Source organism: Phodopus roborovskii, unplaced genomic scaffold (assembly GCF_943737965.1).
Source record: "Phodopus roborovskii unplaced genomic scaffold, PHOROB, whole genome shotgun sequence".
Classification (NCBI taxonomy): Eukaryota; Metazoa; Chordata; class Mammalia; order Rodentia; family Cricetidae; genus Phodopus; species Phodopus roborovskii.
This window is the reverse complement of record NW_026125059.1, coordinates 6,138,884-6,164,439: the sequence shown is the minus strand read 5'-3', so window position 1 is coordinate 6,164,439 and position 25,556 is coordinate 6,138,884.

Here is a 25,556-nt window from a genome sequence, read left to right as displayed (position 1 = left end):
TTAGCGATAGTAATATTTTTTGGAAGAGTCTCAAGCCATGTGGTGGTGGTACACATCTTTAATCCAGCCCTCGACAGGCAGAGACAAGAGGATTTCTGTGAATTTGAGGCCAGCCTGGTCTACATGGTGAGTTCCAGGACAGCCAGGGCTGTACATAGAAATCTTGTCTCAACTAACAAGCAAACAACAACAAAAAATCCCCAAATAAAACAAAATAAGAGGAGTCTCTCGATGCAAATTTTTAGCAAAGCACACACAAGCATACCCACTCTGGGAGAAGTCCCTGTAGTCAGGAGATTCATGTGCTGACACCTGTCCTGTGTGGGCATCCTTTCTTTTTTCTTTCCTTCTCTTTTCTTTCTTTTTGTGTTTTGAGACAGGGATTGTCTGTGTAGCCCTGGCTGTCCTAGAATTCAGAGATCTGTCTGCCTCTGCCTCCCAAGTGCAGGGATTAAAGGCGTGCATCAGCACCAGCAGGCATGTGGACCTTTCTTGGTTCAGTGATTAGCATCGGTGATGGGAGAGAAGGAAATCCTTGCCAGGTTTTGGGGCACACTGAGGTGGCATTCTTTCTAGGAAGCCTATTCTGGATTAGCACATGGGACGCTGTCCTCTTCCATGTGCATACTAGCTTGCCTTAATGGCTGTTACTTGATGGCTACCCACTTGGTAACCTGTCCACACTGAGTTCTCAAACTCATCCTCAAGACAGGTTATGTCATCATTTCTATACAGGGACCCAGAGTGGAAGATGTGCCACCAGGCTAGAAGAAAGGTCCTAGGGACCAGGCTAGACCCAAGGTCACAGTAGAAGGACCACTGGCAATGGGTCCCCCTCAGACTGTGACACACATTACAAGAAATGCTTTCTGGCCCCACAAGATGGTTCCAATGAGCTCGACTCCCCATTGGCGTGGTTTACATTTCTGGTAGGATGTTTGGACCCCTAACCAGGTACAGGTGTGATCTTGGCAACATCACAAGTCTGAGAAGAGCTGTTCCACAGGGAAAGCGCCTTATTTCCTTGAAACCTTTTCAAAATTAGAAGCCACCAGGCCGCCTGCAGCGCCCTTTGGTATGCGGGGGAGCATCTCACTGCTAGGGGACAGAGAGGAGCAGCAGAGTGAATTCTGTGAATGCGAAGATGAAGCAGAGTGGACAGGCCTTGCTGGGAGTGTCACACGACCTTCCCTAAGTTAAGTGCTCCAGGAGGGGACAACTTTGTCCCAAGGATGGCCGAGCACTGCTGTTCAAACAGGGTTGGATGGGTCTCTGGGAGCCCACACTGCACACTGTGCCACACCATGTCACACTTACACTGGACTCTTATCTTCGGCAGCTGCACTGTCTGACTCATCTTGGTCTCCCACAAAGTACAACCAAGCTTGTTGTACGCCTGAGACAAATAGGGATTGGGTGCACACATCTTCAGATCCTTCTATGCAGCACAGGCCAGGCACAGAGTCGCTCAGCTGAGGGGAAGATGCCACCCCAGACTCCCTCCCCAGAGGCTGCTCATGCTCGGGCTCAAGATGGATTCCTGGACTGCAGGTTCTCTTCAGATTTCCAGGGGAGAGCTTCGCTTCGGGTTGCATTCTGTGCCCTGTTCTTGCCGGCAGCGGACAATATGTCACATGACTCGTGTGCATGGAAATCACAGTCTTTATTCCTTTGGTCACCCTTGCTGCCAAAGACCTAAATACATGTTGAACACATTTTGGGGGGGTGGGGCTGCCCTCTCTTTTTCTTCTTGCATGTTCATTGTTGAACTTCATCTGGGGCAAAGGTTTCTTCCAGAGAGCGAGCGAGCGATCGAGCCATCGGAGGATGGCAACTTCCTTTCTTAATTAATTCCAACTGGGGCTCTGTCTGGAGAAAGCAACAAGCCCAACGGCTTCATCACCAAGCAGCCCCTTCCTGCCGCATTCGTAAACACCAGTGCCTGCTTCTGCTTTGAATTAAAGTTGGGGGGGGGGACCTCAGGAGCAACCCAGCTGGGCTTTCCTGTCAGCCCTGTCCCTCCAAAGCTTGTTAACATGCTAATATAAAAGGACGAACTTCAAGGATTTACAACTGGTCTTAAACTTCAAAGGAGAGAGTTTCAGCTCCGCAGCACACACACTAAACCAATACGTCCCTAGTCCCTCACCTCCTCAAACAGGGCCCAACACAACACAACACAAAACAAAACAAAAAACCCGAACTCATAAAACTCTAGCAAAGCAGGATGGCTCCGTGGGTCTGAAACACTGTGGCTGCGGATGCATGATGTCACAGTTCCAACACGGGGGCTTTTGCATGCATATGAACACAGGAAAAAGGTCATGGAAGTAATGAGGGGCCGAGTGATGGGGACAGTCCTGGAAAGCAGGACCCTAGTCCTTGTCCACCCCCAGAGCAATGCTGGCCAGATGGGTTTACCACCCCCTCTCTCCATCTCAGCCCCTGACAGTCCCAGTCCCGGGGACAGAGGCTTAACATGAGTGCAGGAGGGAGTCTCGCCGGCTCGCCGGGGCACGTTCCTGGGCAAAGTGTGACTCATTTCCCCACCCGTCTCTTGGAGAGACAGAAAACAAATAGAGAAGCCGGGGGCTTTTGAAAATGTCCGCTGCAGGAGCTCCTCCCGTCTCTGGGAGGATCGGCCCGTCCATTTCTCCCCAGGGGCAGGGGCTGGAGATGAAGGCTTGGTTCAAAGATTCTCATTAACTTCCCCGGAGCACTTAGAATCAGAACCCACATAGTTAAACTGAAGGTCCCATTCCTGATGAGGCTAAAGGCTGTGGCCTGTGACTCTTTCCTTCTCTTAGGCTCATTAATGGCCGGCTGGGGTCGAGAGTTCGCAGCAAAAACCAAGGCAGGTCAACATAGGTGGGCCAGGGGTCATCACCTTAATCGCTATCTTCACCTTTGTACAGGATAATGGATGGATCTAAGCACTAGAGACTATGCCAGCAGGAGACACCTTTGCTGGGGTGGGGATATTCAGCCCAGCCCTGGGCTCCACCCCATACATGTCATAGCCTCTTCCCCACTCCCCACCCCGTTTACATGAACAGGAAGCTCCCTCCCCTAGGAGGGTAGCTGCTTCTCAGAGCTCAGGCTGTAAATGTGAACAATCCTGATTTTGTTGTTGTTTCTGAGACAGGGTTTCTCTGTGGCTTTGGAGGCTATCCTGGAACTTTCTCTTGTAGACCAGGCTGGTCTCAAACTCACAGAGATCCTCCTGCCTCTGCCTCCCGAGTGTTGAGAGTAAAGGCATGTGCCACCAAGGCCCGGCTAAGAATACTCCTAATTTTTAAAGACTCATTTTTATCATTTTGAGGGGGGAAGGGGAGGAGGAGGGAGAGAGAGAGAGAGAGGAGAGAGAGAGAGAGAGAGAGAGAGAGAGAGAGAGAGAGAGAGAGAGAGATGCTCTCTGGGGAGTTGGCGTTGACAAGTGTTAGGAAGCATCCTATGTGGGTGCTGGGAACGGACCTCGGGTCCTCTGGAAGCCCAGCAAGTGATCCGACCAAAGAACCACCTTTCTAGCACAGCGCAGTCCTTTTCTCTGTTTGCTGGGAACACACAGCTAGCAGGGCAAAGCTCAAACTCTACTGGTGGGAGGCTAGGGTAATTTGTCAGGGAGGTCACATCTTGCCCCAGGAACAAGTGACTTGGGAAAATAATGTGACCGCTACTTTGCTTGCCCGTTACTGGCATATCCCCTCTAAAAAGCCATTTAAATTCTACATTTCCTTTCTCCCAACCCTGTCCCAAATCCTCCAGGAAAGTACTGAAGGCTTTTGCACTAGGGTGGATGCGGTTGTCCTGCCTCCTAGGAACCGGCCTTCCGTACTAACCAATCAGAATCCTCCAAGCACAGGAATTGGCTCAGGGCAGCCTTGTGACTGGGGCAAAGCCAATCAGAGGCGTTGTGGAGTTTGCCTTAGAAATTCAAGTTCCTGCAACCTTCCCCTGAGGTTGGCGCTGAGGAGGGCCATGTCCAAGCAGGAGATGGAACAGAGAAAGGTACCCAAAGCCAGCCATGCCTTTGCCCTGGGCGTTCTCTCAGCTGAGCTTGATTACAAGTGGTGGTTTCTCCGGGCGGCACAAAAGTGCAGTGCATCACCTCCCCCCAAGGTCCCTGAGTGCACAGACAATAAAGACAGGACGCCCAGCCCTCAAGGAGCCCACCGGCATAGTCCATGCTCAGTGAGTAGCTGGTGGGTTGTTTAATCTGAGCCCTTATCTGCTCAGGACTTGCCTCAGCAGGGAGGGACCTGTTGTGAACCATAGGTTGTGCAAGAATCCAAAGGAGACCTGTGCGCGGGCACACTGAATGGATGGCTTTAAAATTTTTTTTATCAATTATTATTATTGTTGCATTATGTAACCATGGCTTACCTAGAACTCACCATGTAAACCGGGCTAGCTTCAAACTCACGGAGATGCACCTGTCTCTTTCTGAGTGCTGGTGTTTTTAATATTGTGTGTGAGAGTGTAATACAAATTTGCATTTCAGTGTGGATGTGTGCAATTAAAAGCAGGTGCCTGGGGAGGCCAGAGGGTGTCAGATCCCCTGGGGCTGTTACAGACAATTGTGAGCTGTCTGATGTGGGTGCTGGGACTCTAACTAGAGTACTTCCTCTTGACCTGCTGAACCAACTCTCCAGGCCCCTTATACATGGCTTTTAACGCTACACTGGTGCCTGGGGTCCTAGGGCGGCAGGCCGATGGCGCTCCCTTTGCCACAGAGCTGGAGCATGTCTGACACAGCTTCAGGGGCAGACACGGCAGGAGGGTCTGCAGAAAGTGGCAGATCTGGAGCTATGGGGGCAGGGGTGATGTTTGAACTTGACCGGCTGTATGTAGGGGGCACCCAGGACCTGCCTGGTAGGCTGATGCGTGCGCGGGCTGAAAGGAAGCACATTCTCAGAACTCTCCATCCACACTGGCCGTGGAGCTGTGCTGACACATGCTTGCTGCGTTTCTCTGTGACCCCGTGAGTCTGCAGCCTTTTTCCCAGAGAAGGGGGCTGGGAAGAAAAGGAGGAGGGGAAGGGAGGGGGAGGGAGGGGAAGGACGAGGGGGGAGGGGACAACCAAGATTTCCAGCCCCTCTAGACTTCCCGCCAGTCCTAGAGGGGTCCCCCACTCACCCCACCTCTGTCTGTCCTGTATCCCTGGGTGGGCAAATTTTATTTGAAATAGAGCGAGCGCGAGCGAGTTAGCAGGGGAGAGAGAGAGAGAAGTACTTTGTCCCTCGGAGCAGAGCTGTTTTCACACCGTTCTGTCTGTGGCAGGCTGTGAGAACAGTGGGGAGGGGCGCTACTGTTAGACTTTTGTTATTCGGTGCTAATGAGAAGGTGGCGTTGGGGACTGCTGCCAGCAGAGAGTGCCTTGCATCCCGGGGCCTGGAGGGCATCTCGGGCAAAAGTGGTTGGTTTTATGCGTAAATAATTTAAATTTCCTGGTTAGCAGGCTCGGGTGATAGCTCAGTCAGTAAAATGCTTGCCGTGCATCTTGAGGCCCTGAGCTCAGTCCCATCATCCACATACAAAGCTGGGTGTGGCTGCTTGAGCTCCTGTAGCCCCAGAACCCTGGGGATTCATGCTGGGAGCCGATTTAGCCTAGCGAAAAGGCTTCAAGCCCCAGGTTCTGGTTAAGACCCCGTCTTCAGGGTATCGTGAGGGACTGAAGATGACCGTCCCTGATGACATGAAGCATGCACCCCACCCCCAACATGCACACAGATGGAGAGGCACTTGAGGAAGATACCTAGTGCAGACCTCTGGCCTTCACATGCCCCCTCCCCAGAGTCACAGGCACACCCACAAACCTGGCTAATCAGGGGTAGCATTACTTGTTGGGGAACTGGATTTGGGGGCATTTCTGTGTGTACACTTAGAAGCATAGATTTTCTTTCTCTGTGTCATTTACAGAAGGAAGGCAGCTTTGAACATCTCTCTGCTCACACAGCCTGAGCGGATGAGGCAGGGATTGTCGCTCTTTGCCGAAGAGGTGAGTGCTGACGCGCGGGAGAGCCCAGAGAGGGCAAGAGGGTGCAATGGGCCATTCTCCAAATTCCAATCCACTCACTGAGAAGTCCTTTCTGCCTCCTGGCGACAGCCCTGCGGTGTCACAGGTAGCCAAGTTATAGTGGAACCTAGAAACAACTCCAGGTGTGGACACCCCTATAATCGCCTCCTTTCTCTTAGAAGGAGGCAGAAGGAGGCGAGGCTCAGAGAGGTTAAGTAAATACCATTGTCAAAGTCACACAGCATGTTTGTTGTTTGTTGCTATGTTGTTGGGTCGCTGTCCTCTGGTCTTATCTCTGTTTAGTGTTGAAACCTAGAGGGTATAACTCAGCAGGAGGCCACACATCGAGAAGGGGTGGGGATTGATGCAGACAACCTGGGGACTCCAGGAGGAAGAGGCTATTGCAATAGGCTACTGCAGACCTCAGGTGCCAGAGAAGGCCGAGGGCCATGGAAGGGAGTTAGAAAGTGCTGGTGTCCAGGCCTTTCCCCAGCCTTTGTCACACAGGGATGCAGCATGTCGGTTTTGCCGTATTAACTGTTCAGGGTTGTTTTCTGTGCTGGTTGCCAGAACACTGCACGGGTTGGCTCACCACCTACCATTTCGGCCTCCTTAAGTTGTGTAGGGCAGGTGCCCCGTCCCTTGTCCCTGGAGGAGCAGCTTACTGAGCAAGCCCAGGAAGGCAGGGCTCTCTGTCTCTGGAGAGAACACCCAGATGTACCCTCAGGGCAAGGGGAGGGCTTCTGTCAGCTGGGACCGGACCGTCAAGGTTAAGCTAAACACCTACTGTGTGCACTAGGGGAGGAGTCTGTCTGCTCCATCTGCATATTAAGAACTGACAGAGGGGCTGGGCAAGGTCACACACTTAGTAGGGCCACAACAGGTAAGCCGCACACAACCACACCAGCAAACCATCCACTGTTCTTCTGAAACGTCTAATATTTTTCTTTTGCTGAATCTGGCCACCTGCCGAGTTAAGGTCACAGGATCCCTGGGTCACTGTGCAGGCAGGGCTCTGACAGGACTGATGACACCACACACACACACACACACACACACACACACGCACGCACGCACGCACGCACGCACACACACAGAGTGAGAAGAGATTGGTACATGCATGCTGGCTCCCTCAGCTCACCCTCCCAGTCCAAGGAAAGCTACGTCCACACCACACTCAGGACGGGTCTTCCTGTCTCAACGCAATCAAGCAATCCCCCAAAGTCAACTTGATCTACACAATTCCTCACTGGGTTTTCTTCTTCCCGTGTGGTTGTTGACTGTGTCGAGTTAACAGAACTGCCACAGCTGGGGTCTGCCCGGGGAGGGGCGGAATTCTAGAGCAGGTGACCTGATTAAGAAAGAGACTGGGGGCCCGTTGCTGGAGCAGAAATACAGAGGGGAGCCCTCTGAAAGGAGATGCTGGGAAATGCAGCCAAGAGGCACCTGCTTGCTGGCTGCTGGTAACTTCTGTGGATGCGGTGTCTCTGTTCAGGGCCGATGGTGGGTGGCCCAATCTGCTCAGCCTCACCTCCTCACTGGATGCCCATCCATCATCTCCTGTTGGGTACCAGCTCTCTCTTCTGGCATGCGGACTGGGCACTGCCGGTCGCCGTATTGCTTTCCCTGGTGCTTTAAGGAAGGACATACGATTTGAGAAAGATAAAGTAGACCCCGTGAGTGACAGCCTTGGGGGTTGTGGTTGGGGCTGCTGGGAAGGAGGTGGTCTATCTGGATTCTGTTAGCCGCGCGGACAGTGTGTTTTAGAAAGGAAGGGTGGTGTTTTCTTACTCCCGGTGGGAGGCTCACCCTCTAGGCCGGTGAAGCTGCAAAGAAACATTGTCATAAAATGGTTCCAGCTTCTCCATCCTTAGCAGGTGCCCGAGTCCTCTTGGCTACACCGTGGCTGCCCTGCCCTCACCCACGGTTTCCATGTTTTAGGGGATGAAGAGGAAAGACAATTATGTTGTTCTCTCCACTCCTTTTGCTTTTTGTTTGTTTTTCCAAGACAGGCTCTCTCTGTGGAGCCCTGGCTGTCCTGGAACTCGCTCTGTAGACCAGGCTGGCCTCGAACTCACAGAGATCCTGCTGTCTCTGCCTCCCGAGTGCTGGGATTAAAGGTGTGCGCCACCATCGCCCAGCTCTCTTTTTGCCTTCTGAGATGAGGGTTTCACTATGTACCCCAGGCTAGCCTCGATTTAAGATCTCTGCCTCAGCCTTCAGGTAGCGGGGTCACCTGCTTAGCTGTTTTAGTCTGGCGAGGGGAGGAGGCAGTTTTTCTGTCCGTACCTTGTAGCTGTTGACTCTTATTGACTAGAAGGAGGTCACATGACGATCACTTTTACAGCCCCCCAAAATCAGAGATCCCCTTGCATAAAGGCAGTGGGTGACAGTTGGGACCCAGTGAGGGAGGAAGCCTGGAATTACAGAGGAACTGCAGTGGTGGCGGCAGATGGCCCGAGAGCTGTGTGTAGGGTCCTTCCTCCGCCATCGGGCAAGAGCTGTGACCTATCTCCGTCAGCCCTCGGCAACGGGACTTTGCCTTCCTCGTATAACACACACTGACAGTTGTTGTTTTGCTTTGTTTTCTTCAGTTTCAGGTTGTGTGTCTGTTTAAACGCCTTTGGTACTGTGCAGGGGCAGGGGCCAGGGCTCAGCCAGGAAAGTGTTTGTCTAAGAAGCACCAGACCCTGAGTTCAATTCCTAGAGCCCACATTAAAAACAACAACAACAAAGCAAGGTGTGTGAGTTCTGCTTATAACACCATGCTGGGAGAGGACAGACACACGGAGGCCCCTGTCAGCAGTAACACGGTGTAGCCTATTCAGTGATTTGTCACCCCGCCCTCCCAAAAAAACAGCCCTGGAGAAAGACACCAAAGCTGTCTCTGACCTCCATACCTACATACAAATTAACGTGTCCATTTTATTTTATTTTTTGAGGTAGGGTCTCACTTAGTAGCTCTGGCTGGCCTTGCATGAGCTATGTAGACTAGGCTGTCCTTGAACCCACAGAGATCTGCCTGCCTTTTACTTCCCAAGCGATGGGATCAAAGGCATGTGCCACCATGACAGGCTGTCCATTATTATTTAGTTAAGCGTTGTGTTGGCCTAGGACACTGGCAGAATAGAGACCAGTGCTTTGCAAGGCCCAGCAGGGATAGCCCAGTGGGAATGACTTTTTCTGCTCCTAACAGGATCCTGGTTCCCAGTCCCCGAGCCCTCACAAGCTATGTGATTGGTGCTCAGGTTTTCTAGGCTCCCACAGGAGCAGCCAATAAGCTGACAGCCAGGCCAAAGCTTACAAACCACAGGTCAGGTTTCTCACAGCAATAGCTCTGTTATCTGTGTGAGAGGGTTTCAGTCATCATAACAAGGTCACATGGCAGAGTGGCTCACAGTAGCAGGACAGTGCTGTGGAACCAGGTGCAGCTGTCACCTTCAAAGATCTGCCCCAGCAGTCCACTCTCGCCAGCCTGGCCCTATCCCTTAGAGGTTCCACAGCCTCCCCACCCCACCCGAGTCTCTCCACTACTTGCTAATGAAGTGTTCAAGACATAAGGAAGCCTGTTGCTTGTTTTAGACTCAAGCCTTAACAATGGATCGGGCTGACTTTGCCGGATGGGAGGTGGAGGCGGGGAGAAAGGATTGGAGGGGAGCCTTGAAGGGAGCAGTGCGGGACTTTGGAAAATGCTGGGAGACCGGCAGTGCAGGGTTACCATGTTCCCACTGCCCTGTCTCAGGTGTGGAATCGGAGTGGGCCTCTGCTCTTCCCACCTGTGGGCTGAGGGTGAGGCTACAGGGTTTTGGAAAAGCATCATATGTTCCCCAAAGAAAGACACACAAGATCGGGTCCTACTCCATCTTCTGGGCGTTCTTGGCTAGAAACAGGACTAAAGTGTCCATTTCTGGCCAAGGAGAAGAATGCCCAGGCTGAGCCTGAGCTGGAGACCCTGAGGCAGAGGAGGAGAGAGACAGGAAGACGTCATCACCCAGATGCTTCTCCATCTTGCCTGGGATGCATGCTCCAGCCTCTCCTCACCCAGAGCTTTAGCATTCCTTCCTGTTGCAGGTCAGGGGCTCTGAAGTGGAACCCAAAGGCGTCGGTCAGAGGTGCTGGCTGTGGAGTGTGGGCACCAAGGACCTGGGCCAGACGCACCCATTGCAGGCCAGGACCCTCAGCCATGGCCCTCATATTCCAACCCAATTACGCCCTGGCCTAGGGGACCCCCAGTCACAGGTTGGCCTCTAGTCTGCAAGGTGGGCTGCTGCCAGGCTGGGACCCGGACAGGAGTGGAGGAGGTGGGTGGTCTGGGAAACAGCGCAGCACAGGGCAGTGGAGAAGAGAATGAGGTGGTGTGATGCGGGCCAGTTATGCGAGGCTTCTGAAGAACTCAGCCTCAGGCTCAGTTCCAGAGGGACAGAGAAGTTGTTACCCTTGGAGTCTGCATATCCTGAGCACTGCTCACCAAATGTCCCTTGGGCTTTAGCTGGCTTGAGCTTCTACTCCGAAGTCCTGTGGCAGCAGATTCTGGTACCAGACCCCCATGTTCTCTCTTATAAGCAGGTGGGTGGACGGGCTGATGGATAAAAGGGTTGATGAGTGGGTGAGTGGGTGGATGGGTGGATGGATGGATGAATGGGTGGGTGGGTGGATGGGTGGGTGGATGGGTGGGTGGATGGATGGGTGGATGAATGGGTGGGTGGATGGGTGGATGAATGGGTGGGTGGGTGGATGGGTGGATGGATGGGTGGGTGGATGGGTGGATGAATGGGTGGGTGGGTGGATGGGTGGATGGATGGATGAATGGGTGGGTGGGTGGATGGGTGGATGGATGGATGGATGGGTGGGTGGGTGGATGGGTGGATGGTTGGGTGGGTGGGTGGGTGAGTGGGTGGGTGGGTGGGTGGATGGGTGGGTGGATGGGTGGGTGGGTGGGTGAATGGGTGGATGGATGGGTGGGTGGGTGGGTGGTCGGGTAGATGGGTTATGGGTGGTTGATGATTGGCGGGTGGAAGAAGGATAGGGGATACATGGGAAGGGCGGGTCTGTAGGTGCGTAGACAGACAGGTGAGTGGTGAGATGGAGGAGTAAGTGATGGATTATGGTTGGGAGGATGATGGTAGGTAAGGACTGGGTAGGCGCATAGGTCGATGGCAAATCCGTATGGTTCCTTTGGTTGCTCGATGACCCCCCTCTGGAGGGGAATGCATGCATTCATCAGATCAAAACCAACCTAGTCAGCTCCCTCCCACCACAGCCAGGTGACAAGCTCTAGAGGCTTTGGTGACTCTAGATAACCTCAGGCTGATCACTCCCCTCTCCCCTGCCTGTGGTGGCAACGACCCATTCGAACATCTATCTGCCCTATCAACTTTTGGTAGCAGTCACCATGCCTACCATGGTGGCCACAGGAGACAGGGAATGGGTGGGTGGGTGGATGAATTGGGTGGGTGGATGAATCATAAGTAGGTGGTGGCTGGTGTGTGGATGGATGATGAGGGATGGGTAGTAGGTGGATTATGGGTGACTGGATGGGTGGTTGACAGGTGAGCAAGCCTTGGTCTTGGGTGATGATGTCAGACCGATACAGGCCAGTCCTGTCAATACGCCTGTGCAGATAGATGGTCATCTGCACGGTCTCAGCGGCTCTGTTCCCCTCACCCCTGCATCCCTCTGTGGGTGGTACCTGATGGAACTGACTGATGGGTTTCAGGCTGGAGTCAGGTGCCCGAGGCTAGGAGGGTGCCATGCCTGTCCCCTCTGCAGGTGAGACCTACCTGTGCTCATGAAGTGTCCTTGAGGAGGGGGAGACTGTCTCTCCTACAGACCCTGCCACCTTTGCATTCAGGCTCCGATGTACCCAGAGTGCCTTCGGACTGCCCCCGACATCCACCCTCGGGTACCAGGGCCTCAGGAGCCATTGACAGCAGCAGGGTCTGGAGGCCTGGTGAGCTTTGCTCCCAGACCTGGGACAGAAAGCTGTGGGTGTAACTTACCTTGGGGTGGGGAACCTGTGTGACTTGTTGGGTCCCTGGTCAGCTGTCCCCATTCTCTATGGGTTCCCTGAAGATGTGTCTCTCATAGCTCATTTGCCCATGAGTCCTTTGTTCATGCTCACCTTGAGTATCCTGGCTCTCCCTGCCCGGCCTTTGTGTGTTTGACTTGCTGCCCAGAGGTTAATGGTCTGAGGTGGGGACTGTTCTAGAAAGTAGGAGCAAGGGAGGATTAGTACCTGGTCAGGTGCTGCTACTGGAGACATGTGGCAGGTAGGAGGGCTTGTCTGAGGCCTCAAGGTGACAGCCATAAGGCAACTCTTCATGGTCTTCCTTCAGCAGAGCCCAGTTCAATCCTCTGTCATAGTAAATAAGGGCTCAGCATGTAAAGGCGCTCACTGCCAGGCCCAGCAGCCCGAGCTCAGTCCCCAGGACACACGTGGCAGAAGGAGAGGAGCAGCTCTCACGAGTGGTCCCCTGACTGCTGTACCTGCTGCATGGCATGCACATGCGTGCACACAATCATCAATCAATCAGTCATCAATCAATGTGATAGGAAGGAAGGCTCACCTGGAAAAATTCCCCTCCAGGGCAGACACAGTGTTAGCGGCCATCTTCCCTATCTCTTGTTCTTTATTTTTGGTATTTTCCCGGAAACCACCCTGCAATGATCTGGTTTCATCGGCAAGCATTCCAGGGCTCAGAGTGGTGTCTGAACTCCCAGTTAGACACGGCAAGGAGTGGCTGGAACCCAGAGCCTGCCCTTCAGCGGGTGCCGACGTGACAACCGTCCTGTGTGCCACAGAGGCAGCCCCTCTTCTCTCTCCAGCCTTGGCTCCAAAAGGTTCTTGCAGCCCTCAGTCCCTGGAGCCCCTGACCTGCCAGCGGAGCAGGCTTTCTCCCCGGCCCCTCCATCTTTGCCCAGTTGCTTCCTTTAGAGGGGCGCCTGCTGCATTTCCTTTTAGCCTCCTCAGCCATCCTTTTACTTCCTGGGATACAGATGCTCTGCTTGTATTCATGGAAACAGAGAGAAAACGTTGACAGCCAGAAAAGGAAACTGCCGGCATCTCTCACCAGGTAATGTGGGGCAGATGGTGGGATGGTGGGGCAGATGGTGGGGTGGCGGGGTAGATGGTGGGGAGGTGGGCTTGTGAACCAGCTAGGCTCTGCAGTCTCCTAAGAGGAAGAGATGAGGGGAGTGGGTCACACCCAGCTCTGGAGTGCTGGAGAGTTCTGCAGCCCTGGGTGACTTTGCTGGGGCAGCTCATTCGGCACAGGTAGCAGAGAAGGTGCTGTAGAAGGGTGCATGGGGTGGGGCTCTGTGACCTCAGCCTTAGTGCTGGAGGAGGAGGGAAGGAGGAGGAAGGACAGGAGAGAGGAGGGCCTTCCTTCCCTGAGAAGTGGGTGTGGCGTGCAGCATTCAGGATGAAGAGAGAGGCCCTGTCGACAGTGGCATCCTTCAAGTGCTCGCCAGGGCCTGGTGAGACAATGGTCAGACAGCATAGGGAAATCACAGCTCTGCGAGCATCAAGGTCGGGGTCTAAGGGGAAACAGAGTACAAGGTGCCTGGTCCCTGTTAGGTGCTGAGACACTGTCACACAGCCTCCTGGGACCTGCGGTGACCGTGGGGTCTTCAAGGAGACTGCAGCAGCCGGTCTGGGGTCTTCAGAGCAGAGTGGGTGGAATGCGTGGCCTTGGCTGTATCTGAGGTCTTCCCCACAGGCCCATCCCTGCATCTGCCCCGTGCCTTTCTTCTCATCAAAGGCCAGGGAGGCCCGAGCCTACATGAACAGTGCCCCTGGGTGGTCCTCACAGTGCGGGCGGTCATTCTGCTGTCCTCTTGACATCTGCCTTCTGTAGAGCACATGTTGTCACCAGTTGACACTTACACAAGCCAGAAGCAGCCAGGCCCACACTCATCGCCATAATAAACACACGCGGTAGTTTGGGAAAGCTGAGCTATACCATCCATCAATCCACCATGACACGCATAGAGCCCCTGCGGGGGTCGGGGTATGCTTCAAAGGACAGAGCCTCAATACCAGGTGCAGACACCAGGTGGAGGTGGAGGTAGGGGTCTGTGTGTGTACACAGGCATTGTGCTATAGCTGTGTGCATGCATGCTGGGGTATGTATGGATGCTTTCTGTGTGAGCTTACACGTATGTGCGTGCATGTGTATATGTGCGTATGTTTGTGCATAAGCTTATTTGTGTATATGCAGGTGTGTATATACGTATATGCCTGTGTATGTGTGCATAGACATGGATGTGAAAACACCTTCGATTATGAATTAGAAACTAAGGACACTAGGCAGCCGGTAAGACTGTGTAAAATGTGAGAATGTCACAGCAGGAAGCCGAGGAAATTGGCGCATGCCTACAGCCCCAGCACTTGAGGAAGCTGAGGCGGAAGATGGCTGCCTGTTTGAGGCCTGTCTGGGTTCAAACAGTGATGTTCTGGCCTTTGCGGGGACAATGGCATTCAGGGTTCCAGGGCCCACCTGAAGAGGCAATGTGACTGTGTGTTCCCTCTGGTTTTGTTGTTGTTATTGTTTTGAGACAGGGTTTCCTGTGTGGCTTTGGAGCCTGTCCTGGCACTGGCTCTGTAGACCAGGCTGGACTTGAACTCTCAGAGATCAGCCTGTTACTGCCTTCCGAGTGCCGGGATTAAAGGTGTGTGCCACCAACACCCAGCAAACCCCTCTGGTTTTGTGTATTGGGGTGCAGGTGCATGACAACCAGATGGTCACCCTTTTGCAAGAACCTAGAAAGCCAGAGTTTTAAAAACTCAGTATTTGAGTGTCTGCCATTGGCTCACTAGGAGAGATTTAAAGGCAGTGTCTTAGCTAGGGTTACTATTGCCATGAAAGGACACCATGACCATGGCAACTCTTAGGAAGGAAAGCATTTAACTGGGGCTGGCTCTCAATTCAGAGGGTTACTCCATTATCGTGGCGGGAAACATGGTGGTGTGCAGGCAGACATGGTGCTGGAGGAGCGTTCTACAGCTTGTAGGTAACAGGAAGTGAACTGAGACACTGGGTGTGGCTTGAGCGTATATGAGACCTCAAAACCCGCCTCCACGGTGACACACTTCCTCCAACAAAGCCACACCTCCTAATAGTGACCCTCCCTATGAGGCCATTTTTTATTTTTTACTTTTCTCCAAATAGCCACAGGTAGCTTCTGGATCAAACTGGCTCCAGAGGTGTGACCTCAGCCTGTGGATACCTGGTGTGTGGTGTGTCGCCAGTGGACACACACATTTCTCCAAGGGTGGGGGTGTTTACTTTCCCACATGAGGCTCCCTGAAAGACCTGGTCCAGATGGGAGGCATTAGGCCCACACACAGCATCCCAGAGCTCTCTGGTTGTCAGAATTGAGTGGCACAGCCAGGCTCCACACCCATAGGTAGAGAGCAGTAGGCAGGGGCTCTGCCAGACCTTGTGTGTCAGGATGGGGAGAAAGGACCACCTGGCTTGGAGTGTCAACGCTGAGGGCTCAAGAAGCTCAACTTTAGAACCGTCCTGGGAACACTCCAGAAATCCAGCTCAGGTGCTGAAAGGCTTAATTAACTCACAGGCAGCATTCTACAGAGGCGCTTGTGTGACTAACCCAAGATCTCACCGTCAGTGCAAGCCTGCCTGAACCCTGAGCCTGGACTGTGGGGCTGCTGTCAACCTGTGTCCCAGTGAGTGTCACAGACCCCCAGAAGCCACTTGACCTCACTCAGCCCAGCACACTGAGCCTTGCTGGTTAGTTTGTTTTGTTGGTTCTTCTAGATTTTTAAATTTTTCTTTATGTCTAAAAGTGTTTTGCCTGTAAGTATGGCTGTGCACCACGCGTGTGCCAGTTGCGTGTGGGGGCCAGAAGGGGGCGTCAGGTCCCTGGAACGGAAGTTACCAATGGTTGTGAGTCACCATGTGCATGCTGGGAATTGGACCCGGGGCCTCTGGAAGAGCAGCCAATCATCTCTCCAGCCCCTGTTTTGTTGATTTTTTTTAAAGCTTTTGTACAAGCTTGTATTATGTATTGAGCATGGTCCACTTCATAACTCCTTTCTCCCTTTCTGGTCACTGTCCCTCGCCTTGGTCCCCCCAGGTAGTTTTGCTGACTTTTGCATCTATACATATATCTATATATCTACATAGCTGCCAAACAGTCAAATTAAATTTTTACAATTAAAATATAGGGATCATACATGAGAGGAAATACCATGTGTGTCTTTCTGAAGTTAGCTTAATTCACTTGGTGTGGTTATCTCTACTGAGTCCATTGTTTGGCAAATGGCAATGCCTGATTCTTTGTGCCGGGAAGGAACTCCCTTCTGTATACACTCCCCACTTTCCTGACCCCCCGGGATTTTGAACACCTAGGCTGGCTCCCAAGCTTAGCTACTGTGGGTAGTCCTGTGCAAATACAGGCAAATGTCACTGTATTCCAGTCACACAGGTTGATGCCTGAAAACGGAGCCAAGCAAGACTTCAGATCTGTCTGCCTGCCTGTCTGCCTGTCTGTCTCTCTCTCTCTCACACACATGCACACGCATGCACACACACGCACATGCGCACACACACGTATGCACACACTCGCACGCGCACACACACACACACACACTCACGCACACGTAGCCTACCCAGGGCGCCTATGCATGGTTGGCTTCCTTCCCCTCCGAGGAGACGGACTGAAATCCCTGTCACTTGGCCTCTCACTGGTGTGTCCGAGATTTTGGCTTCCTTGCCCAGAAACTCTTTTATTAGAAATGCTCACAGGTGACTGGGAAGCTTGAAAAGCTTTGGGGACTCCTCCTCCGCTGGCTGTAGAGACACCTGACCCGGAGGCTGGGGTCCCCTCAGTGACAAGGTGACTCTCACCATCAGTCCTGCCTCCTTTCCCACACCTAGTGCAGCCTCAGCTTCCCGTTCTCATGATCAGGCATGGCTCCCTGAGCTTTTACAGGCATTAAACATTGTAACAGTCCCAAGGGGTAGGTATTATACACAGCCTCATTTCTCCTGGTTAACTCAGCTTCTTCAGAAAAATGAATACAGGAATCCCGCAGCACTGGGTGTAGAGCCTAAGTCTTTGGATCCCCCAGTAAGGATGCGGTGAGTTATGGGACTTGGGGCAGGCACAGGCACCAAACAGCCATCTTATTGAACGGCGTTTGATGTCGCACTGAATCAGTTACAGTTTCATGTGACTCTTCCCACTTGTTTGTTTATTTAGATACTTGCCTTTTTGTTGCTGCTTGCTTGTTTTGTTTTTGGAAGCAGGGTCTCTCTGTGTAGCCCTGGCTGTCCTCTGTCCTGGAACTCACTCTGTAGACCAGGCTGGCCTCCAACTCAGAGATGTTGCCTCTGCCTCCTGTGTGCTGGGATTAAAGGCGTGCGCCACCGTGTCCAGCTTCCTATTTAGATCCTACTAGTATGATTGGTTTCTTCCTACCGCTTAGCAATCATTCTTTATAGATTGAGGTGCTAACCGTATGTCTGTCACCTTTCATGCACATTCCCTAATTTTCCCAGTTTTATTATCTGCCAACTTATTTATGGATTTTTAGCTACTCTTTAGAAGTTAACCCTTAAGTGGTTAAATTTGTCCTTATGATTCCAGCCTTTATCACTGTGCTTCAAGAGGCCCTTTCTGTGCCTATGATTGTAAAATATTCATACTTTTTTCTTTCCCTTTTAGTCTCGTTGATTAATTTGTTCATTACTCTGTACTTGACTCTTTGGCTCACCAGGAATAAGATTTGTCTCTATGCTCACACAAAAACCTCATGCTTTGGCTAAAATAAGCAGCCACGCACTTGTACAGGGTCCATGTGAGCAGGTGATTTCATAAATCAATGTGTCTCTAATGACCCAACATGAGTATAAGTGTGCAAGCATGTGCACGTGAGTGTGTGCACGATGAGACTTTCTCAGGCATTCATTTGGACAAGAGGCGGTCACACCCAATACCATCATTTGCTCCCTTCGGGCCACCCTCATACCCATGCATCACCCCTCAACTTCCTGGCAGTCAGTTACATTGTATTCATTGCTGTCATCATCAGCTTCAGCTGTCAATTTGACACAAACCTAGAGTCACCTGGGAAGAGGAAACCTCAACTAAAGAGTTGTCTGCATTACATTGAGCTGTGGGACATTTTCTTTCTATTGCTGATTGATGTGGGAGGGCCCAGCTTACTGTGGGTGGTGCCCCCTCCCCGTGGGCTTGGTGTATATAAGAAAAGCAGCTGAACCAGTGGGGGGGGAAGTCAGTTAGTCAGCAAGCAGAGCTCCTTCCTCTGTGGTTTCCTTCCTTCCTCAGCCGCTTGCTCTGAGTTCCTGCCAGGCCAGGCAGGCAATGCTGTAAAGAAGGCCACAGGTGGCATCCTGGTGGCCTTGCAAAGTGGGCTCCAAAGCCAAGGAACTGATTACTATTACCAACTTCCCCTGGTGGAGGTAGAGCCCAAGGAAAGAATCAAGGGCAGGTCCACAGACTGGGGGTGATGGTGCTCACCACAGAGCTGTCTTTCAAAAGCTACTTATTTACTTGTGTGTTCGTTCACGCGCGCGCGTGCGTGCGTGCGTGTGTGTGTGTGTGTGTGTGTGTGTGTGTGTGTTTGTGTCCATATGCACTGTTTTTCTCATAGCTTGGGAGAGCTGCAGACAGTCCAGCCCAGTGTGTAGGTAGAGTTTTTCGCTGGTCAGCTCCATCCCACCAGCTGATCCACACATAACCACACAGAGACTTATTATTAATTATAAATGCTCAGCCCATAGCTTAGGCTTGTCTCCAGCCAGCTCTTACAACTTAAATTAACCCATTTCTATCCATCTATCTGTGGCCCCTAGCCTCGTTTACTTCATCTATGAACTTCCCATATTGCTTGAGACTATTCCGACTCCACCCTTCTTCCCAGAGTCCTCCTGGTCTGGCTCTCCTGCCCATCTCTTCCTGCCCAGCTATAGGACAATCAGCTCTTTATTAACCAAGGGGAGTAACACATGTTTGCAGTGCACAAAGATTGCTCCACAGCACCAGCGTGTGCAAATACAATCACCTTCTTCCTTCAAGGGACTTTTCATGTTAATTCCAAGGTTTCAGTGTTAAAAACAACCTGTTGTGCTGGGGTGAGGGCTTGCCTTACAAATATATCAGTTCAATCCCCAGCACCTTTAAAAGAAAACAGAAAGTTGAACACAGTGGCACACACTTGTGATCCTCCTGTTGGGGGGGGCAGAGTCAGGAGGGTCCCCGGTGCTGGCAGGTGAGCCTCAAACCATTGAGAGACCCTGTCTCAAAAAAGGAATGACACCTGAGATTGTCCTCTGGCTTCTACATGTACCTGTGCATATACATACATGCATATCCACCCCCACACAAGCAAATACAACACATGTACCATACGTATGCAAAAAAATTCTTTCAAAATGAAACATGTCCACATACCGCCCTGTTTTTGGACAAGGTGACTGTGTTGTGGATTGCTGTCCAGTTCAGGATGGTCTGGAGCATCTGCTGGACCTTCTGTCCACCGTCCACCCCCAAATGGTCCGTGTAACTGAAAGTCCCAAAGGCATCTCCTATGAGTGACAGATGTCCCCTGGAGTGGCAGCAGTGGTGTGTGTGTGTGTTTGTGTGTGTGTGTGTGTGCGCGTGTGTGTGTGTGTGTGTGTGTGTGTGTGTGTGACAAGAGGACCCAGCTGAAAACTACTGGGTAGACTGACTGGCCTTCTTTCTATGCTTAAGAGTTCCTAGCTCCAGATAGCAACCCCACCTCACTTATGGAGAGCTCTTGCCTTTTCTATACAGGAGCACACCAGCTCCCTGATAGCCCAAGGCCATCAGGCTGTGAACTTCCTGTCTCCTGGGCTGCCCTGGGGGAGGAGGGGTCACACTTCACATCTTCTGAGCATCCTGGCCTGGGGCCCTGTGTTGGTCACAGCAGGTAGAGTAGGGACTCTTCAGGCCTAGGGACAGTCAGGCCAAGCCATATCCTGGAGCCCTGCTGACCCAGGTATGGTTAACATTTTCAGACTAAACCTAGGAATCCTGAAACCCTGGCCAGAGGGAGTTGGGTGCTGCCACCGCAGGCCTCGGCCATGACAGATGGCAACTGCAACCTGAGCCTGTCCTACCCCAGGACAATGGCCTCCAAGTGACACACTGCTGCTGGCCCTGTGGGCGCCATATCTAGCCTCAGACTACTTCCCAGTGTTACCACAGGACCCAGAGTGCTGTCAAAGGGACAGTAAGGCATGCCAGCCCCTCTGATACCAGCTCTGGAGGCGCTCCAGGGACGCCTGGGTAGTGTAGAAGCAGTGACAGTTTATTAGGAAGTCAGGCCTCCAGGGAGGGCCAACTGGAGCCCAGAACAAGTTAGATCAGAGAGCAGAGCTCTGGGAAGGAAGGCTCATTTGCATAGGCAGTGCCTTTATCTGGGTAGCTCATTTGCATAGGTGGCTCATTTGCATGGTACAGGCTTTTGACCCTGTCACTTGCAGTTCAACACAAACCTTCACCCCTCACCTGTCTCCACCCAGGGGCGTGTGTTAGTGTCATAAGGAGCCACAGGTTACCTCCAGACACTGCTTGCCTCTGCCCTGAATTAGTGACCCTGACTAGTTCTAGCTGGCCTCGGCAGGGGCTTTCAAGTCGGCTGTCCTCTTTCTCCACCAACTCTTTTGTTTCTCATGGGCTAATTTTGCAGTCTCATGCAAGGTCTTCTGGACCCCACTCCCCATCCAGCTCTCCTGCCCCATCTCTGCCCCCAGCATCTACCTCATCTAGTCTCAGCTTCCAGCTGAACTGGCCTCCTCCGCCATGAGGGCTCTACTGGGACTAATGGCAGTGAAGTCATTCACCTCCAGGAAACACGTCCACCTGGGCTCCCGAATGCTGCATATTTGGAACACAGATCATCTCAAGTGTCCCATGTCCTCACCAGAGAAAAGAAGCAGCAGAGAAGACTCGGGGAAGTGTTGTGACAAGGAGGACACTGCACACCACACGTAGCAGCAGCCACATCACCCAGAAGAAAGGCAGCGGGGGCCCTGATTCTGGGCTTCTGAAGCTTCCAGCCCCCTACTCTGTGCCGTTGGTTATTGTGGTAACAAGACACGCACACGCAATTCCCCTCGGCAAACCGACTCTGACCACAGGGGCACCATGGTTCGATCCACACCACATGATCTGCAGCCCTCACCTCTCATGGGAGGGTGAGGAGAGTGTGCCACTCACGTCCACGGGAAGTGTTGGTGTGAGTGAACGTGGGTCTGCCACCCCGCAAGGGCTTGGGTGCTGCAGGCTGGGGGACCTCACAGGAGCCCTGGGCTAGAGTTGGAAGTGAGGCTGACACAAGGGTTGAGGTCTTATGCCCAATGGTCTGTCTGTCCTGACCCAAGCAGAAGAGTGTGGAGACCGTGGTATGCCACTCATAGGTACAGTGGCAGGTACCCCTTGAGGTGGCATTCCTTGGCATTTAGGGGAATCCCATGGCTGGGGTACTCTGTACCCACAGAGGGACAGACAGCAAGGGAACACCTTGGATGATGAGTAAGTCAGCTCCATGGAAGTTAAGTGATAGATGCTGTACAACACAAGTTTTCAATATCTACTGAAAAGAAAGGCACCTCCAAGGCCAAGCGTAGGAAAGCCAGTGTTTGTTTGAAAGAAGGGCTTGTGTAGCCCAGGCTAGCCTCAGACTTGCTGTTTGGCGAAGGATGTCCTTGAACTTCTGATCCTCCTGCCTCCATCTCACAAGTGTTGGGGTCACAGGCTAAGGCCCGAACCCAGGACTTGGTGCATGCTAGGCAAGCGGTGTACCAGCTATGGCACAGTCCTGACCGCTTTAAATCTGCAAACATGGGGAGGACCGAGGAAGGGGCAGAAGGAGGCAGAGGGATGCACACCAGGGTGTGGCCTCGGCTCTGTGCCGGCCACCTGTCGGTGTGAGCCACGATCACGCAAGCCTAGAGCATTTTGTGCCCAGCACCCCTGCCCCTTCAGCCTCTGCAGGCTCTCTGGACTTTAGGTCCTGTGTCTGACGTGTTCAAGTCTAGTGCTCAGCTCTTCTGAGACTTGGCATGCAACACCTGTAGTCTCTGCTGGCCTCGCCTCAGTTCCCCATCTGTGCAATGGGGATGCTGCACATGCCTGCCTCGGGGAGCTGTGGGACACACTCAGTGCCTGGAGAGCCACCCTCCTGTGTAAGACTGGGCTTGCTGGTCCTTTCTGGGTAGACCAGCTCCTCCGGGATGACTTCCCACCCTTGAAGGGGTTCCCAAGGTTGAGCCAGGCAGCCTTCCACCTCCCACCCTGTGAAGGGGCAGAGGACAGGAGCAAGGTGGGATAGGGCGCCAGGACGGCATTCCTGTGGGAACGGCCCCTTGGCATCTGGCACAAGACAACTTCCTCGTTCAAAGACCAAAGGCCTGGAACAAAGGAGGCTGAAGTGTTCCTAGACTTCAAATGCTTCTGACAATCACTGTTTTGATGGCTCCGATGTAAACAAATTCTGAACATATGGATTAAATTTCTCCCGACGGGCTTAAAAATTAAGGAGAGAAAAAGCAAGTCTCGGGCGATGTTCATGCAGCTCTTCGCCTATCTCTGGGATCTTTGGGAAATAATTGGAGACATGTCCTCACACCCCACCCAGCGCTAGGCTCTCTTCCCCCCTCCCCCTTAATTGCTGTTATGACTCACTGTTGAGTTGGTGATTATTTTTATCCAGTTAATGAGAGTAATCTATAAATTACCGCTGACCCAGATTCATTATTTAATAAGACTTAAATTACACACCCAAGTTTTCAGGAGCAGAGGGCTGGAGCCTCCAAGTGGCATCTGCAAGGTCTCAAGGACCCAATGTTCTCAGGCTGCCACCCTGCCCCCTCCCAGCGCACCGTCCAGGGCCCAGATAGCCTGCTGGGCACCTGGCCAGTCTCCAGGGCCTGACGCGAGCACGTGCTCCCAGGCACTGGCTTCAGGATCCGATAAGAGCACACTGGGAAGGCTGGAAAGTAGCTTTCCCGTTCCTGCCTCTTTGGATGACTCCTTGGCCTCTCTGAGACTCAATTTCCCCGTATGACACAGGGGGGCATCCATTGATCTTTATGGGGCTTCTTCTTCTTTTGTTTGTTTTTTGAGACAGGATTTCTCTGTGTAGCCCCGGCCACCCTGGAACTCACTGTAGACCAAGCTGGCCTTGAACTCAGAGATCTGCCTGCCTCTTCCCCCCACCCCCAGAGCCTGGATTAAGGGTGTGGGCCAGCACCCGGCTTTTATGGGGCTTCATGGTGGATGCAGCATGGCAGGATTTCTCAAAGTGTGTGCACAAGTCGCTATCAGTCAGGGCTTCTTCCTCAAGCCAGCAAAGTGTCAGACTCTTCAGGCACACAAGGTCAAGGCCACAGCTGAGATGGTGCAGGCTGCAGGGAGTTCCGCCCTCATCCCGTGTCCTGTGTGTAGGAAGTTCCGCCCTCACCCCGTGTCCCGTGTGTAGGAAAGCCTCCTGTGTAGTCAGATTAGGGCCTGTTGTGTGGCCTCCCCGCCCTAACGGCTTCATTTGTCTTTGTACTGGGACACGCGTCAAAGCTTGGGCTGCATGACTGCACACAAAGGCATCTGGAACTTCTTTTAAAATATATTGTATGGCTGGGCGTTGGTGGGCGGCGCACGCCTTTAATCCCAGCACTCGGGAGGCAGAGGCAGGTGGATCTCTGTGAGTTTGAGGCCAGCCTGGTCTACAGAGCGAGTTCCGGGACAGGCTCCAATGCTAAGGAGAAACCCTGTTTCGGAAAAAAAAAAAAATATGACATGTTAATTATAGACAATATTGGCTCTAATTATGACATTTTCATATATGTACATGTGTTTGATCATATTTACCCTACTACCCTCTCGTCTCCCTCTCTCTTCCATCCCTTTCCTCTTCACCAGCCCCGACTCGTGTCTAATTTGTGTGTGTGTGTGTGTGTGTGTGTGACCCAGTGAGTTTACTTACGGTTTTCAGGAGAATGGGGAGTTTGTTTACAGGAGCACATGGCCACTACACTGAAGAAAATGCGCTCCCTTCTCGTCTGCTAGTAACTGCACAGGTGCTGGGGACGGGCGGGTCCATGAGCTGGGCTGGGTTTAATCTTCCCTGTCCCCCTTGGAAACCCTTAAGGACCCTTGCCTGACTCTCCCTCCCTCTTCCGTCCCCTCTTCTGCTACCCAACTGGTCGTGCCTTGGCCGGGGCATTCTGCGTGTCGCCTTCCTCTCCGTGCTCAGGCAGTTCTGTGTCTCAGCGGCTCCTTGGAGATGCTCCCAAGTCCAGCACCTCAGGGTCCGGTCCCCAGGTGATGACTACCCCTAGGACATATGGAGTGGGTCCTTTCATTGCCACCATGTCCCGTCCAGGGGCCTTGGGCTGGTGGGATATACAAGGCCCACATAGGAAGAGCTCAGTCATTTTCATGGCTGGTCTCCTGTTCTAGTGGCTCAGCGTGTAACCCACTAAAGTGTCCCCCGGGAGGCGAGGGTGCGAAGACCCAGCTCTGAGCCTAGAGCTCTCTTCATGTGCACAGCCCTGGGTTCATCCCCAGGAAGTGAAAAACCAGAAGGAGAAGGGAAAGGAAGGAAGGAAGAGAAATAAGAAAGGAGGGGGGAGGGGGGAGGGAGAGAGAGAAGGGAAAGGAGGGAGGGAGCAGTTTGCTGGGCACCCTACATGGCCACAGTTTCCAGGCTGCTCTGCCCAGGGGCTTCCTCCACTCCTGGAAATGCCACTGTGTCATGGCCCCTTCACAGCAGGCCCAGAAGCCTAAGGTCATCCAGAAGAGAATGAGGATGTAATGTCTGTGTCTTGCTGGGGAGTGGAGCTCCTCCCAGAGCCCCAGATGTGATACAAGGAGCCTCGTGGTCCTTTGTTGCCAGCCCGAGGTCACACATGGCTACAAAGTTGGTTTGGGTTCATAAAACTGTTTGTTGTGAAACACACCGGACATGAACTTTCTAGCCCAGTGACCCTGTTACAGCCACTGAGCACTTCTCCATTGCTGGTCTCTGGAATGCCTACCTTTCATCTTGCAGCTGAGATTTCCTCCTCCCAGCAACCCCCGTACACACACACACACACACACACACACACACACACACCCAGGTTCCAGCTTCTGTCTCCATGATTGCCACGGCTCCAGGGATGTCAGCCAGCCACATCACACAGCACAGTGGTCTTAGCTTCTACTGCTGACTTCGTGCCTGTCAAAACACAGAACTACACTTTTAATCCTTGAGCCGGATATATTCTGGGACAGCACTGTGCCCTACGAGCTTATGTCGCAGTGGCAGCCAGTGACTTCAGCATCCTCCAAAACTGTTTCAGAGGAGGAATCTGCAGTATGTTTGTAACAAAAATGGCTGTCCCTATTTGGGGGTCTGAAGGAGAGCTGAGGCTCGAGGGGACTGTGGATATGTGTCCTTGTGTGTTTGTGGAGGAAATGGGCAGAGGAGGGGATTCCATTTGAGTTAATGAGCAGTGCACACTCAGTCATCTCCTGGTATAAATGA